Raw genomic sequence first — 15,773 nt, forward strand, 5'->3', positions numbered from 1 at the left:
GGAAAATGCATCCTGGGTGACCGAACACATTGATTATCTACAAACAGAAAATTATTTGAGCTTATTGCTAAAAATGTGTTTGATACTGGTAAATATAAGGGATAGGCTTAAATTAGATTGTTAAACAAGTGATCCCTGAGCACAAATTCACTAAGGCAACAGCCAGTCCTTACAGGTATGAATAAGATCTGCTATATTTTCCTTTAAAATTCTGATCTCAGATGCTTGGCCATTTTGCTGATTCAGCTTCATGAGCTTACATGCCAGTACCCAAAAATCAAAATTTTGCTTTATAAATGGTACTTGTGTCAGATTGAAGGAGATAAAGGGCAGTAAGGAATTGGGCAGTTATTTCTAAAACCAGTAAATATCCAAGGTTCATGAAAAGAAGCCTGTAGCACACAGACACACCAGCAGGCAGATTTTACAGCTCTGTCCAGAGCACAGAAGGAAGATAAATCATGGCCATCCCCCTCTCATTTTTGAGATGGTTCAACCCTGGGGTTTAGCTGAAGGACTTAAGGAGTTTTTGAAGTGCAAATAGACTGGTGAAGGGTAATGCTTTTCAGAGTTTCATTTAGATGGATTTTTTTTTTTCTATGTGGATTTCTGGCACCAGCTGAGATCTGGAAAGCCACAGGATTTTTTTGTTTTTGATCAATCAAGCAAGCAGAACTTGCCATGGGGGTGTACATTCTCTGCATACATATTGATCCTATTGTGTTTAAAAGTAGTTAATTTAATCAGGGCTTTTTGAAACCTTCCCTGGTAAAACTTGCATTAATGAAGCTGTCATTTCAAGGTCATGTTTCAGTGTCAATAACTTAATGGTAATGACAGAAGTTACCTGTAAGTTTAATATCAATATTTCAATCATTCTGTGTTAAAATTGCGTTGAATGAGGACTGACTTTACATACATGCATTAAAAATGTTCAGCTTCAATTGGAAAATGTGACTCTCATTAAATGAGAGATTTTCAATGCAGTCTGGAGTTATCAAACACTTTAATACTGACAGTTCTGATACTATTCATTGCTGTTTGGATCAGTACCCTTGGCCTGCCCTATTCCATAGGGAGTTTGACTCCAGTAATCTATTTTATACCTTGTCTCTTCCAGCAAAATGATCGTAATATCAGAGTTTTTGTTCAGGACTCTTTCTAGTAGTTTTGACTTCACATTTTGTCTTGTTTAAAAGCAGCAGCATGCAGAGGATGGACTGCATATTAACTATAAACACTTCTCTCTACTGTGATAAATATTTGGAGATAAAATGTGTAAGGGCTGGCTGTTTGATAAGATGCCCATTTGAGTGCAGAGTACAGATTTTATAAGGCAGGATGCAGTTTACGACTCTTTCATCCATATCTAATGCCAAGATCTTCAAGTATTTTGGGTGAAAGCATTATATATTTTCAAGACTTTTTCCTGTGAGGATGTTAAGTGGAGACTTTATAATTTGCTTTTTTGATTTACTTGGGTTGGAAGGAGCTTCAGAAAGTTGTTCTGGACATGGTGACACTCATGGTACAGTGGAGTTAGTGGATTCAGATACCACGGCAGAATATGCCTGAACATCTCCTAGAGTCAATTTTATCATTGCTTTTTTTCTTGGTAGTTGCAGTATGCCTTGAACCCTGCCATTTGCTGAGATTTGAGGTGGAAAGCAGAGTGTTGCATAAAACTTTTTCAGTCATGGATCAGTAATGGTCTTCTGTAGAGTTCCCTGTTAGTGTTCTTCCCAACTGAATGGGATTTTATCTAAGATTTCAGTGTCAGATCACTCGGTGGCTCAGAATGGGAGAGGAACTCTAAAGGTGGGCTGAGGCCCAGAGTTGGGATCCTCTTTAGGAAGGACCAGACTGGTTGTTAGTTTAATTTCTATGTGTTGGATGTCCAAAATGGTACTGCAAAGTGGCATACTATGGGAAAATGGCCTGTATTTTAAAATGGTGTATTTATACATTACTTCTGTATTTACAGTCTGGTGGTTTGATGTGGTCTGCTGTGAGAGCACAGTAGAAACATTTCACATGAGAATAGGGACCTAAAATCATTACTCATCACAAATTAATAAATGTGGCTAAATACAATCAATGAGTAAGTCCTAAGAAGTCCATGTTGTGATTTTTCCCTGACTTTACACTGGACAGGAGATGTTTGGTTTTCCAGCCCCCAATCCTGGTCTTTTATTTTACAACTCTAACTTTACGTCTGTAAAAACTCACGTTCTCAGTCTCGTGTACTGTAATGATGGTTATTTCATGTGGTGTTTGGAAACTGAACATTAGATGCTGTTTAAAGCTTTACTGAGAAACAGGGAAATTCTTTGCATCTCACTGCAGAGAAGGGATTCTCAGCATTTGTGGTGTCACTTTTGCAAATATGTGACCGGGAGAAGCTAATCTGACCTTTCCATTTTAAAGTAATATTTTCTAGCGCCGCCCAGGACTCTTCAGCAAGTCCCATTCCATTTTGGGTATATTTCAAATCAGCAGTTTTTAGTTCAGTCTTACAGGCACAGAGGGCAGATTTTTGTTTAGGAATAGACATCATTCTGTTGCTGAATATGTGGGTGTTGGCTGGAAAATCTATCATTCTAATTTAATTTTTTTTTAAGTGGTGGATGCTCAAATGTCAAAACACTGGGGGGCTGCTACTTGCAGCTTGCAGATTTATCAAGCAGCTGTGACATTAAAGTAATCTTACTCTGGTTACAGTATGCATTTGTCAAGGGCACAGCCTTGCACAATGATTCTGAATTCCTGTGGAATTTAACTGAGCAACAGCTGGTCTGTAGGACGTGTAGATTTTAACAAGGTAATGTCTGTGTTTTGGCAAAGGACTTGTGTGACCTTCTGCTGAAGCTGTTCCAAAGTGCCTTCTTCATCCATTCAAGTCTGTAGGGGTCCTGAAACAGTTTTTGTGTGAAATTTCTCCATTCTCTATTCTCTCGATTTTATCACAGGTAAATTTTACAAAATTCTTCAGTGGGTTATTAGGGGGGAAAAAAAGAAAAAAAAAACCAGGCCATCAACACCACTAACTACGGCTTAGGATAGAAAGAATACTCTTTTTGGCTTTTAATTGTGTTAGATTCCTTTTCCCCACAGTTGTTGGTTGGGGTTTTTTTTCACTTGAGAGAGGTTTATGGTGCTGTGTCTGCCAGGATAACCATGTCTTAGGGTTGAAGTTGTATTTCTCCCCGAGTTCCTAGAGGTGATGTTATCTTTTGTTCACTCAACAGTATGGTCATTCCCGAGAGCATCTGTCACTTTAGGCATTGTAAGATGGATGAGTCTCAAGTGAACTGCTAGTTGAAGCAAATGGTAAAAATAAGAAAAGACATGGGGGTTGGTGGTCTTCAGAGGGGACAGACAACAAGGAAGCGCTGTTGGAAATCAAAAGTAAGCCATAGTGGAAGAAAGAGCCAAGATGTGGATCATGTTAGCAGATCTCACAGGTCTTGGAAATTAAGATTGGTGGCTGATGAATTCTGAAGAGATCTTCTGCATCTTGGCAAAAATGCTATTTATTTGTTTCCTACTTCATTTGCAAATAAGAGAGGATAAAAAAGAGATGGCCTAAACATAAGATGAAAAGAAATTTTTTTGTCACGTTGTGTTATAAGGTTAGGGCAAATTCATGCTGCCAGTAATCAGGAAATATTAATGATATTTTGTGTGTCTTAAGTATTGCATGATAATCTGTCGGTTCTGAGTGGACACGTACCAGTATAAAAGCCAAAGCAGCATAGCAGCAGTTTAGCTTTTGGAAAAAAAGTGTAAACTAAAAATGCATAGTTGGTGGTATTTCAGCAGGTACTTAGTATTTTTAAAAGAGGTAAGGTTCTCTAAAGCATCTCTGATTTAGCTGGACTAATTGAGTTAGACTTTTTAACACAGAGAAAGTGGTGCAAAAACACATAAACCCCAAGAAAACTCCCTCGAATGCACTGACAAGCAGATCCATACCCCCCACCCCCAAGCTGAGCAAAGGTCTGTGTTTGCAAAAGCAGCCGGCAAAGGACAAAAGGCACTTACAGCCCAGTGTGTGTCAAGGTTTGGGAAGGGTCCAGGAGGATCTTGGCTTGAAAAATTATTTTGTCACACTGTTGGCATTGGTCCATAAGGGGAAGCACTGGTTGAAAGGCGAAGAAATTAAGATGATTAGAAGCTTTAAAGCTTCACAAATGGTGGAGTATCTCTCTTCTCAATGGATGTAAATAATAGATGAAAGACCGAGAGTGACAACAAAGGCTCAGGGCCTTTAAGAGAATGTGTGCAGCCTGAATAGAGGTCTGTGGCCTAGGGCCAAAGGTCTTAGCTTTGAGTGTAATTAGAAGAAAATACAAAAATGTCATTACTAGCAGGTGAAATGTTCAGCACGTGTCTGAAAAATAGCAATTTCAGAGCCAGGAGCTGTTGGAATTGGATTACTGACTTTCTGCAATCACTGAAGACTGTGCAGAGCCCTACAGTTTGGTCGGGAGTTGTGCGTTGTCCCTGTTGTCCATCTGTGCCGGGCCCGCTGCCAGCGTGGCGGGGATGTGCCGTGCCGGGCAGCATCGGTGGTCCCTGGCAATAGAGTTGTTTAGTGCCTTTCTTCAGAACACAACAATCCTGCCCAAAGCCTTCCCTGAGCCAGAGATGAGGGTTACAGCTGCTCTCTTAAACAGGCTGATTTTTAAAATGGTGAGGGGGCAGGAAGCTTTAAGGCCTTTAATTTTAAAACCTGGAGTTTGAATTCTGGGTGTACGGCTGCGTTCCGGTTTTGACAGCGGGCCTGTGCCTGTAGTCCCAGCTTTAAGCCTTAAAATCCCATTTGTGAGCAACAGGGAAAATTCCTTTAAATCTTTTGCAAAATATGGTCTGTTGCTATTGAGAAACCAAACCAGTTTGTCTGCCTAAAAAAGTCTTGTCAAAGTCCACTCAATGATAACTTAATTTAAAGCTTTTCCTGATGTTTATTACTGTTCTATACAGCCCTAGGTATTTTAGGAGTTATTATTTTGCTTGCTACATCATTTTTGCCATTCCTTGGGGTATTTCAGGTGTATTTTCTCTTACAAAATGCAATCTCTATTAGTACTGTTGTCAGTTCAATACTTTCATGGAAACCCGGATAGGAGAGCAACCAGCTAATTCTGATTTCATTTTGAACATTGGTCTCCAGGGTAGATAACTGCTCATCCATTTAGTCTACTATCTTTTTAAACCAGTAGTAAAATAATTGCTTCTATTTTATAATATTTTTAAATGTTTCTGCAACAGTTAATTTTATCATGTTAATGTGATAAATGCTTAATCTTTCATATAGTGACTTCAGTGCCAAAAAAGTGCAAATTCTAAGTTTGTACTTCTGGTAGAATATAGAGAAGCAACCAAGCACTTTCAACCAAGTATTCCTCTAAAGAAAAATGTACTTTTTAAAGTCATTGGCCCTCCTTTTTGCACCCCAGTTCAGTTTTCACCCTAGACCAGGTTTCCACAGGAAGGGTTTTTTGACTTGTTTTAAACTATATTCTGGCATGAGTAATTCTAATTTTTTTCTCCCTTTTTATTTTTCAGGTGTAAAGGAGTTTTAAACAACTTTGCAGCAAGGCTTCACAAACTCTTAGCTGCATCCTTTAATCATGACTGCATTTCAAATAGGTTAAAAGGAATCTGAGAAGGTACCGTACTTGCCTTTCCTAGTAGACAATAGATTGTATGTTTGTGATCAGCATCTCTGCTTTCATTTCCATTGACTGCATTTTAGGAGCAGTGTGGACTGTAAATAATGATTTTATTTTTGCTTCAGGTGTGTAAAATGTCCAAGTTCTTAAAAAAAAAAATCGTGAAATCCAGTTCATATAATCAAAAAGCCTTCAACGGAGGGCTGATTTGTCCTGCCATTTTTTTCTTATATACCCACAGTGAGGTCAACTTCATTATTTAATGACACTTCTTTTGAAGCTGTAACAATTTTCTTCTGCTGTTTTACTTAGAGGCTTTGCAAATACCTAAGCAACTAGCTAAATACATGTTTTATGCACTTGGAGGGTGAATGTTTGTTTGTTTATTTGTCCTCTCAAAGGGTTTAAAACAAATGGGAAGAAGAATGCAGATCTTTGTAATGATTGGGATAGATTTGTGCTTCCAACTGAGATTCTCACACGTCTTTTTTTTTCCTGACTTCTGAGAGGGGGGAGGCTTGCCTCAGTACACAATATTGGGCTCACATAGTTTCTTGTTGCATTTAAATAGCCAGCGTACCCAGAAGGCTGAAGATCTGTTCCTGCTTTATGACCTGTTGTATCCCTGGGGCAAGGGCAGCCCTGAGCGGAGCAAGGGGGTCATGGCCACAGCCCAGGTTCTGAGTGGCGCTTGTGGGCTCCCAAAACCTGCCTGCAGGAACATTTTGGCAACATCTGGAACATGGCATAAATCTGGAAGAGGGGGGAACCTCTAGGATTTTGCTTCGCCAGGTGCTAGGAGGAAGCAACATTAGCCTTTTTGATGGGGGGGGAAGGCAGATTCTGTGGCCCTGAAGTTAGGCTAAACAATTGCAGAGGTCAAAGGACAGCTGAGTGCGGTCAATGAGACACCCTGGGGTGTATTTTGTTACTTAGTAAAAGGAGCAGCATCCTAAAACCCTAAAGGATTCTCTTGAAAATCTGTGTTGTGAAAAGGTTTTATGAGTCTGATGGCAAAAAGTGCTGATTTAGCTAAGGAATGCTTGCTTTTGTCTAAATGAAAGGCTAATCCTTACCAAATGTTGGCAGCTATTATAGTGCAGTCAATGCAGGTCTGAAAGGACAGTTAGAGTAGAAGTGTACTTCGGGATCCCAAATGTTTATCATTTTAATTGTTGTGTAACTGAAAAGATTTCAGAAACTTTCACCTTTTATCCTAAAATTTAAACCATGAACAAAACAGCTGAAAAAGTGAAAAATAAATCTTCACTCATAATTTAAAAAAACTGTTCATTAGGGAGCTGTGCCTGCCTGGTTATTCTATATTCCCTGACAAATTTGCTTTAGATTTGCAGGGTACTGCCTGTCTTAAAGTGTAATTTCCTTTAATCTGCTAACACTTACTAATTGGCTGAAAAAAAAGTGTGGGTTTTTTTTCTGGTCTTGAGTAATTTTTACGGTTCTTGTTTCAATGCTCATGAGAAAAAAATAAAGAATAGGTTTGGGGTAATTAATTCCTGTAATTTGTTTAGCATTATCTTTCTTTAAAAGGACAGCTTATTAACACTTAACATTTGTCATAGAAACAGATAAGAAATCAATGTCAGAGCCAAGACCTTGTAAATAACCCAAAAGGAAATGTAATAATGGCTGTCTTCACCACAGAGGTGATGGGGGAAGGACTGGGCATGTGGCAGAAAAGGTTCAGTGCTTTTTGTTTTCCTTTGGAAGGGGGGGTTGCTGCAAGGCATGACCCGGGGCCTCTGACTCGTTGGCCCTACTGTCTTACGCAAACACTCATGGTTGTATTAGGAAGAAAAACGCACTTGGGAGCCAGCAGTGGTGGCGTTTTTGTACTGACTAGCCTGGTGATCTTCAGAAGAACTCCATAAGAAGAGTGGAAAAGAATAAACTGCATAATTTTCAAGGGGAGGAAAACGTGAGCAAAGAAGTTGACAAGTTGGTTTGGCTTATTTTTAAAAGAAACCTGCTTGCAAAATATTGCTCTTTGTAGAGTTTAATTTTTAAACTCTTCAGAAGTCCTCCTTACAGGTGTTTAGCATTGATTTATGTCAAGGTTAAGGCACCTTTAAACAAATAAAAGTTGGGAATGGATAAACCTACTAAATACAAATTGCCTATTAAACACAGAAGATGTTTGTATAGCATTCAGGTTGCCACAAAACTGACACATGTTCTGAAATTCTCCTGATAACCCCTTCTAAACTCATCAGGAAATGATGGCATGTGTTTGAGGGGTACACAAGGGAGCAGCCAGATAGGATAGAGATGGAAGGTCAGGCCTTAGCTTTGACTTTCTAGGCTTCAGCTTCATGCTTTTGCAATAGGGTAATGGCAAATGAAGAAAGGATTAAGTGATTTATTTATCAATGAGATTGGCCTGGCTTTTGCTGTAGGAATTCAATGAGATGTCTATTTTCAGCTTTATCCCTAAAGACAATAACTATCATGTTTTACATATCTATCTATATGGAATTAAGTGCTGTATGTGTATAATTAAACTGCTTAGAGGAGTACATATTTGAGCTGTAATGCTTAATTTTGTAACTTCAGAATTTAACTACTCAGAGTATGTAAAATAGGTTTAGATGTGTTATTATATTTTTTTTCCTCATCCACTGGAGAAATTTGTTCTGTATCTATAAACTGATTATTTATCAGGTATTTGGGTTTTTGATATTTTTTTGAAGTGGATTTTAGCCCACAGTGAGAATTTTATGCATAGTATTTAGATTCTACTGTGGCACCAGTCACAGAAAAATATTTTGAGCACTAGTTTCTTGAGTGTCAGGATGTTTTATATGCATACCATCAAGAATGCATAGAACCTGTGAATTTTCTTTGTTGTTGACTCGTTAAACCATAATAGGAGCTTTAGGAATCAAGATTGCCTGTGCTAGCATGTTTATGTTGCAGGTAAATTAATTCCAGCCTGTAAACATCATTAAGATTTTGGGGAGAAAAGTAGAGAAGTACAACTAATGTCTCCAACAAGTCAAATATTTTATTATCATTTTTTTCTTCCTGCAAGATATAGCCCTCCCTCCATCCCCCCCTCAGTTATCATAGTGGCTGATGAGTTGCATCACAGAAAAATACAAGCATTAGAAATGGAAAATTGTTTCCTTCTCCTATTAAGTGTTAATAGTATGCAATTTGATTTTTTGGATTTCTGTTTTGAGTAAAGAAAAAGATGGATTTTTTCTTTAGATCTAAATGGCATTATAAAAATGTCATTTGTGGACATTTATCCCACAAATAACTTTTGAGATTCCTAAGTTTCTAGAAAAGGTAGCTTGGATGTGAAGACTCTTCTTTTTTAGCTATATCCTTGGATATGGTGTTCAAGTGGTGTTCTGTTGATTGCCCATTTCTTGCAACTTTCATCCTATCTAAAATCAGGGATATTACAGATGGACCAACAGAGATGTGCAGCTTTGATCAGGGTGGCCTCTGGTAATTTCAGAGATTCTGAACAGAACTTTGTTTATTTTACAGAAGAATTTGTGGTATTCTGGGGAGGGGAGAAAGCAGAGTCAGCTTTGACACATGACAAACATGTTGCAGAAAAGGAAAAGGAAGAACTCTACAAAGCACTCTGCACTTGGAAGTTCGTTTCCACTAAAATTATCTATGAGAAATTTGGACAGTTTCCCAGCAGCAGGGAAGTTGCAAAAAGTGTCTGAATGATATTAAATTGATGTTACTTGTGGACTTAAGCTGATTTTTATGGTTTTGACCCAATAGAGGGTTTTCTTGTCCATTCAGTGCATTGTTTTTTGCATAGAAATGGCCATGAAAGCAGCTGGGTTTGCTGTGTTGGTTTTTTCTTGTCTCTGCATCATGGGCTAAAAGTGACTGGAGAAGTACTAGATATGCCTCTCTATCTAGTGACAACATGGGGGCTTCAGGTAAGAAAAATCTTGTTTGCTCCTTTCTAAAACATGTTTTGAGTTCAAAAGAGCAGACACATGATCATTTTGACTTATTTGAAAATGGTACTTTTGGAAGAGCTGTGCAGGTATGAGCTCTGAGGGAACTTGACAAACGTTTTGACACAACCCTCAGTGAAAGGAGAGGGGCTCATTTTCACCTTTGCTGATTCCTTTTTAGGGATGACTAAGCTTGTAAAACCAAGGAGGACTCTTGTTCAGGCTTGCCTGTTTCCAGATGGGGATCTAGAGAGAAAAACAGTCCTTTTCAGAGGATGTGAGGAACCAACAACTTACCTAACCTTCTCTCCAAGTGCATTAATGAAGGCTAGTTTAATTACTTAAGGCTGAGTTTATTTCTTCTTGATTTGATTTTTTTTTTTAATGTAGAAATCTGTGTTAGGGTTTCATTTAATAATCTTTCTGGCAATGGAGAGGAACAAAACTTGATGGTGCTTTTGGCAGAATTATGCACTTTACGGGTGAAGGAGAAGGGGAAAATGCCATGTGTGAGTCGCTTGGATGCAGGGTGTTATCCTCTGTAGAGTCATAGACACGTTCTGGCTGCAGAGACTTTTTTTTTTTTAGTTGGTAACCCTGAAATTACTTTCAAGTTGCATATTTGAAGAAGTGCCATGGTACATCTCCAGCTCAGCCAACTTTAGGGGGGAAAAAGTTTGCTTGCAACAATGGAAAGGTTGAAGTCAACAAAATGTTACTCCAGTGCTTTATTTTTAGCGTGTTGTAGCTGTCAAAAACCAGAACATGCATCAGATAAGATGAATACTGTGGAAAAAGAAAGTATTAAGTGGATATTTGTGAAGAATTGGGTCATCTTTGTTTGGAAAGTTTTAAGAGCCAATGTAATCTGTACTGCCATTATGCCTATTATTCAGAAAGTTTTATTTTTATTAGTGTCAGTTCGTATGTGTTTTGAGAACTGAGAACTTTCAGAACCACTAATGTCTCTGCAAAATGAATAGCAATTCGTTTATGTTGCTTGGCAATAAAAATATCTTTGCCTCCCTTATTTAGCATCACTTTCCCATGAGAAAACTTTAAAAAAAAGAAAGAAACATGGAGAAAAATACTTTTATTGTAGTTATATGTATCTGAAATGATCTTTATCAAGGATTTTCTTTTTAATGCTCATGCTGTACAATCTGAGGTTGAGATGTGTCAGAATGGATTACATTTTAGCTTCTATTTTCTGTATCTTAATAGTGAAATTTTTTTCTGTTTTCTTATCAAGTAATGTCATCTTGGTGAGCAGTCTTTAAAAATGTCGAGCATAAGTTCCTATACAAATAGTACCTTCTGCCTACAATAAATAAATAAACTTAAAATTTTGCAGCCTAGTGGCCTAAGGATTTACAATAATTTACATACAGGGTTTGCTAAGCCATGATGCAGAGTCCTACTCCATAGTCCTATTGAAGGCAATACCAGGCAGGTGAACATGTTCTTACAGTACTGAGTTCTGAAAGCAGATCAGGAGAACTGGTGTAGAGAAAATTTGCAGGAAAAAAATGAAACACAAGTTGAGCAAACTCAGTGGTTGGAAATTACTTCAATCTCTTTAGCCTTATATGATGGTCTTTGTTAGTCCAGTTGTATTGAAGCGTTGGTCACAAACTTAATTGAGAAGACATTCAAAGTATGCCTGGGATAGTAGGTGAAGTGCTCAGCTTCCAAGTGCCCAGTCCTAAAATGCTTGATGGATCACCATCCCTTTCATTTTCACATGCAATGCCAGCTGAGATGCCATTGTGATTGCTTCTTTTTATGGCGTTATATGGCTCTTTTGAAACATTGGTGACTTTCCCTTTCAATTTCTCAGGATAGAAGCAACTGGGAAAAAAGCCCCAAACAAAAACATAATTCATAAAAGTCAGCAGTAAGTGATAATTACCAGCATTAATATTGCTGACAAACACAGACTTGTGTTTATTTAGAAAGACCATTCACTGAGCTTCCCAGTTATGGAAATTAATTTTTTTAAATGGTGGAATATTAGACAATGTTCTATTGAAATGAACGTTAAATCTTCATGAGAAACAAAGCTTTAAATTAACTGGTGCATCTGAGAAGATAGTTTACTTCATAGATTATTGTAAACGACATAAATAGATTTTATGTCTCTGATGCTTCTGAATAGTTCATTTTAATTGGTAATTACTAAATATAGTTGTTAGCTAATTTACAATAAGATCTGTGTATTAACAGAATATGTGTTGTCAGTGAGTGGCTGAACACTTATGTATATGAAAAGTATATAAAAATAACAAAGTTTCAATTAAAATATATTGGCTTTGGGAACAGTTACTGATTTTGAATTCATTATTTGGGGAACAAATTTGTGCTTATTTTGTTAATTGCTCATATACTAAATTAATTTTATCTGCTGTGTTATTAAGAGTGGTAGCTGAATGAATTCATAGAATCATAGAATGGGTTGAGCTGGAAGGGACCTTCAAGACCATCTAGTTCCAACCCCTGTGCCTCACCACCCTCACAGTGAAGAATTTCTTCCTAATACCTGATGTAAATCTATCTTCTTTCAGTTTAAAGCCATTTTCCCTTGTTCTATCACTCCATGCTCTTGTCCAAAGTCCCTCTCCAGCTTTCTTCTAGGCACTGGAGGTCTGCCTGGAGCTCTCTCTTCTCCAGGCTGAACAGCCTCAACTCTCACAGCCTTTTCTCACAGAAGAGGTGCTCCAGCCCTCTAATCAAACTCATGGCTCTCCTCTGGACCTGCTCCAGCAGGTTTACATCATTCTTAGTGTGATGGAGACCCCAGAGCTGGATGCAGCACTCCAGGTGGGGTCTCACCAGAGCAGAGTAGAGGGCCAGAATCCCCTCCCTTGGCCTGCTGACCACGCTGCTTTGGATGGAGCTCAGGATGCAGTTGGCCTTCTGGGCTGCCAGTGCACATTGCTGGGTCACATTATTCTTCTTGGCAACCAATATCCCCAAGTCCTTCTCCTCAGGGCTGCTCTCAATCCATTCTCCATCCAGCCTGTATTTATGCCTGGGGTTGTCCCAACCCAGGTTGGGACTTTCATGCAGTTTTCATGGGACCACCTCTCAAGCCTGTGAGGTCTCTCCACACGGGATCCCTTCCCACCACTCTAATCCCACTGTAGAAGATTACCAAATTTTCAGGCATGATTTATCCTTAGTGAAGCCGTGTTGGCTGTCACCAGTAACCACCTTATTTTCCATGTGCCTTAGCATAGATTCCAGGAGGATCTGCTCCATGATCTTGCTGGGCACAGAGGTGATTCAAACACGTAACTGCCTGCCCGTGCGAACATTTCAGGTGCTTAGAAGAGTAAATTGTAATTATGTCTGCAACTAAATGCAAAATCAAAATTTTGCAGCAAAAATGTACCTTGATCTTACAGCTAGGATTAAGCATCATTACTGATTTGGTTGTACTGCACTGGCATTAATAACGTGGTTAATACTCCTATTGATTTAGGACAGAAAGCATAAGTGGGGAGAGCTATGTATGAGCATGCATGTTCTAAGGAAGCAGGCTGAGGTTTTCAAAAGCGCTCCTTAGTGATTTATTTGTGCCATCCCTGAATGACTGTGTGAGTATATACTCCCTTTAAAATAATGAAGTCTTTTAACAACACCAAAATTTCAAAACCAAAAGCAATGTTTGTGGGTTGATAACCGTTTTTTTCCCTACCTGAAGGTTTTTCTATTGAAAGAGAAGTGTATCCCTTCTGTTAAGGGTGCATAGTAATGTTCCTTTTCCCATGTATACTGTGAAAGATTCCCACAGCATAAAAGGATTTGCTCCATCTTCTACAAATTTATTTAGAAAACCCTACAAAACCTTCACAGTAACTTATCTGCTCATTTCATAACTTCATTTGAAAAGACTCCAAAAGCTTTGCAGTTAGAGTAGGCTAAATCAACATAACTAACTCATGAAAGCTTTTATATGTTTTCCTTCATCTGCTTATTGCATCTGTTTTCTGAGGAAATGGCATCAAATGAAGCTTGGAACATGCTTAATCTTAAATCACCTCAGTCCTCACTAGAGGAATGTGTTGGTGCGCTGTCTGCACCAGTTTTTCTCTCACTGTGTTTTAAGAGTTTAACCTCTCTAGAATGCAGCATTTTTTTTCCTGTGTGAGAGCCGTAACCTGGAGAAAAGTAAAGCCAGTGCAAGGCCTGTACAGTTGTTGTCACAAAGCTTCATGTGCAGAAATCTTGCAAAATGACTTCCACTATCGTTGGGGAGTAAGAAGAACTGACTGTTGTTGGGTTTACGTAGCTTGATTCCAACTACAAAGACTTAACTGTAAAATAGTGGTTTAGAACTTCAGGCTTAGAAAAAGATTGCATCTAAAGATTCTGGGAAAGTATTGTCAGAACATTTGAAAGATGAAGGAAAATGTGTAGTGTTAGGCAATAAACACAAGTGCTGAACTTGTAACTGAAAAGTGCTGAGCTGCCATTTTGTAAAACTTGACTTGAGCTCAGCTTGCAGGGACTTCTGCACCATTGTGCCTCTCAGTGTATTCTGTGTTTGATTGTGGTCATAAACTGCTCTTTGTGTGTACAGCTCAGTGGATAACACCGTTAAAAAGGGCTGAAGAGGCATTTCAAACTTTAGGTAAAAGAGATGGTGTTTCACTTGCTATTTCTTGGTGGTTTTCCTTTGCCAGCCTCAGTGTTACATCACTGCTGGTTTATTCTGTGAAGCTGAAAACTCCCAGGTCACCAAATTTCTGAAAATGCAATTCAGGCTTAATTTTTGCAGCATTTGGGGGTGATTTGAAGTTGGTAGCTTCATGCATGTAAGTTCAACTTAGTAACAGCATCCTGCATCCAGGTGTTACTTTTACCTTTAGTATATTCATTGTTTTTATGAGCTGTTCCTGAGGACTGTAGGAATAGTCTTGGGGTGGAAGGCATGGAGAAGTAAGGGCATAGCAGCCTCCATATTAAGACCACTTGTGATTTGCTTTCTGTTCGGTGTTGTGGGGAAACAGCTGCCCTGTTCCACCATCCTGCATGTGGCTCTGTAGTGTATGCATTTTTCTGTCTCTGTCCAAGGAATTGTCCAAATCCCAGATAATCTTATGCAATACTCCAAGTACAGATACCAATAATTGAGCAATAAGAGAAAGAACCTTGTCAGGAAAAAAAAAAGTGTTCTTGATCTTTCCCATTACTCTTACACATTACAATGTAGTGGCAACATTAGACTGAAAGATGAGACTCTCAATGGTATTGGATGCAAACAATATTTTCTTCAAAATAAAATGAAAAAGATGAGAGGAAACTTCACTGTAAATAAGGTAAATCCAAACTAATTCATTTTTCTTGAAAGGTGTTGTGAATGACTTGTCACTTGCTACACAAGATTGTAAGCTCTTTTGCAGTTGAGTTTGAATATCCCTAGTGAAGACAAAACAGGGTGAGAGTCTCAAGATGTTGAAAAGACTGTGAGGGGGAAAAAAGGGATCTTACAGTGTTTATGAAGTAAGGCTTCTACTCCACCTTACAGTCTTGTTTTGAGTCACTCATAAGTCTTCCCCACTGAATGCTATGGTTGATACTGTGTATAGACTTTTGACTTTGAAGACTGCACTTTCAATTAGTGTTTATTTTTGTTACTGCCATTATTAATTGACATCCTTTCTGCTGTATGCATGTTCATAGATCCTAGTGGTGCTCTAATGGGAAAAAATAATACTCACAGAACATGACTAAGAATGATGTAAACAATCAAAACCAGGAGCTGTACCTGAAACAACCGGTTCAGTTATTCTGCAGCATAAATAGATGCCTGGTCTCTCTTTGCCTGAGATAACCCTTTGAGATACAGAAGCTGTGCTGGGCCTGGCAATGCCTTTGTGGAGGAACTTGCTTTCTTTTCCTTTGAAGAGACAGTTTTCTGTGGGGTTAGGCCAGATCAGAAACCAGATTATGTGTTTTGGAGAACACAATTACATTATTAGGTTAAACACAAAGTAAGGACTTGATAGAGCTGACTTAATGGAGGGTGTTTGCATCAGATTCATCATTCACTATCAGGTAATTGTGAAATTGCTTTAAGCCATAACAACAACACTCACCCCCTCCCTCATCCTCCAGTTCGGTTCCTCTCCTTTAA

At 38.6% G+C, this 15,773-nt stretch overlaps 1 protein-coding gene across 8 annotated transcripts in view; it reads left to right on the plus strand.

Moving 5' to 3' along the window:
* Positions 1 to 15,773, plus strand: part of GREB1L (GREB1 like retinoic acid receptor coactivator) — a 133,331-nt gene that overhangs the window by 49,610 nt on the left and 67,948 nt on the right. For all 8 annotated transcript variants that reach the window (XM_039569932.1, XM_039569950.1, XM_039569955.1 and 5 more), the window contains exon 2: positions 5,572 to 5,675. The gene's annotated coding sequence lies outside the window, so the exon portion shown is untranslated. The remainder of the gene's footprint in view (positions 1 to 5,571; positions 5,676 to 15,773) is intronic.

The sequence above is a fragment of the Corvus cornix genome, chromosome 2, assembly GCF_000738735.6.
Source record: "Corvus cornix cornix isolate S_Up_H32 chromosome 2, ASM73873v5, whole genome shotgun sequence".
Taxonomy (NCBI): domain Eukaryota; kingdom Metazoa; phylum Chordata; class Aves; order Passeriformes; family Corvidae; genus Corvus; species Corvus cornix.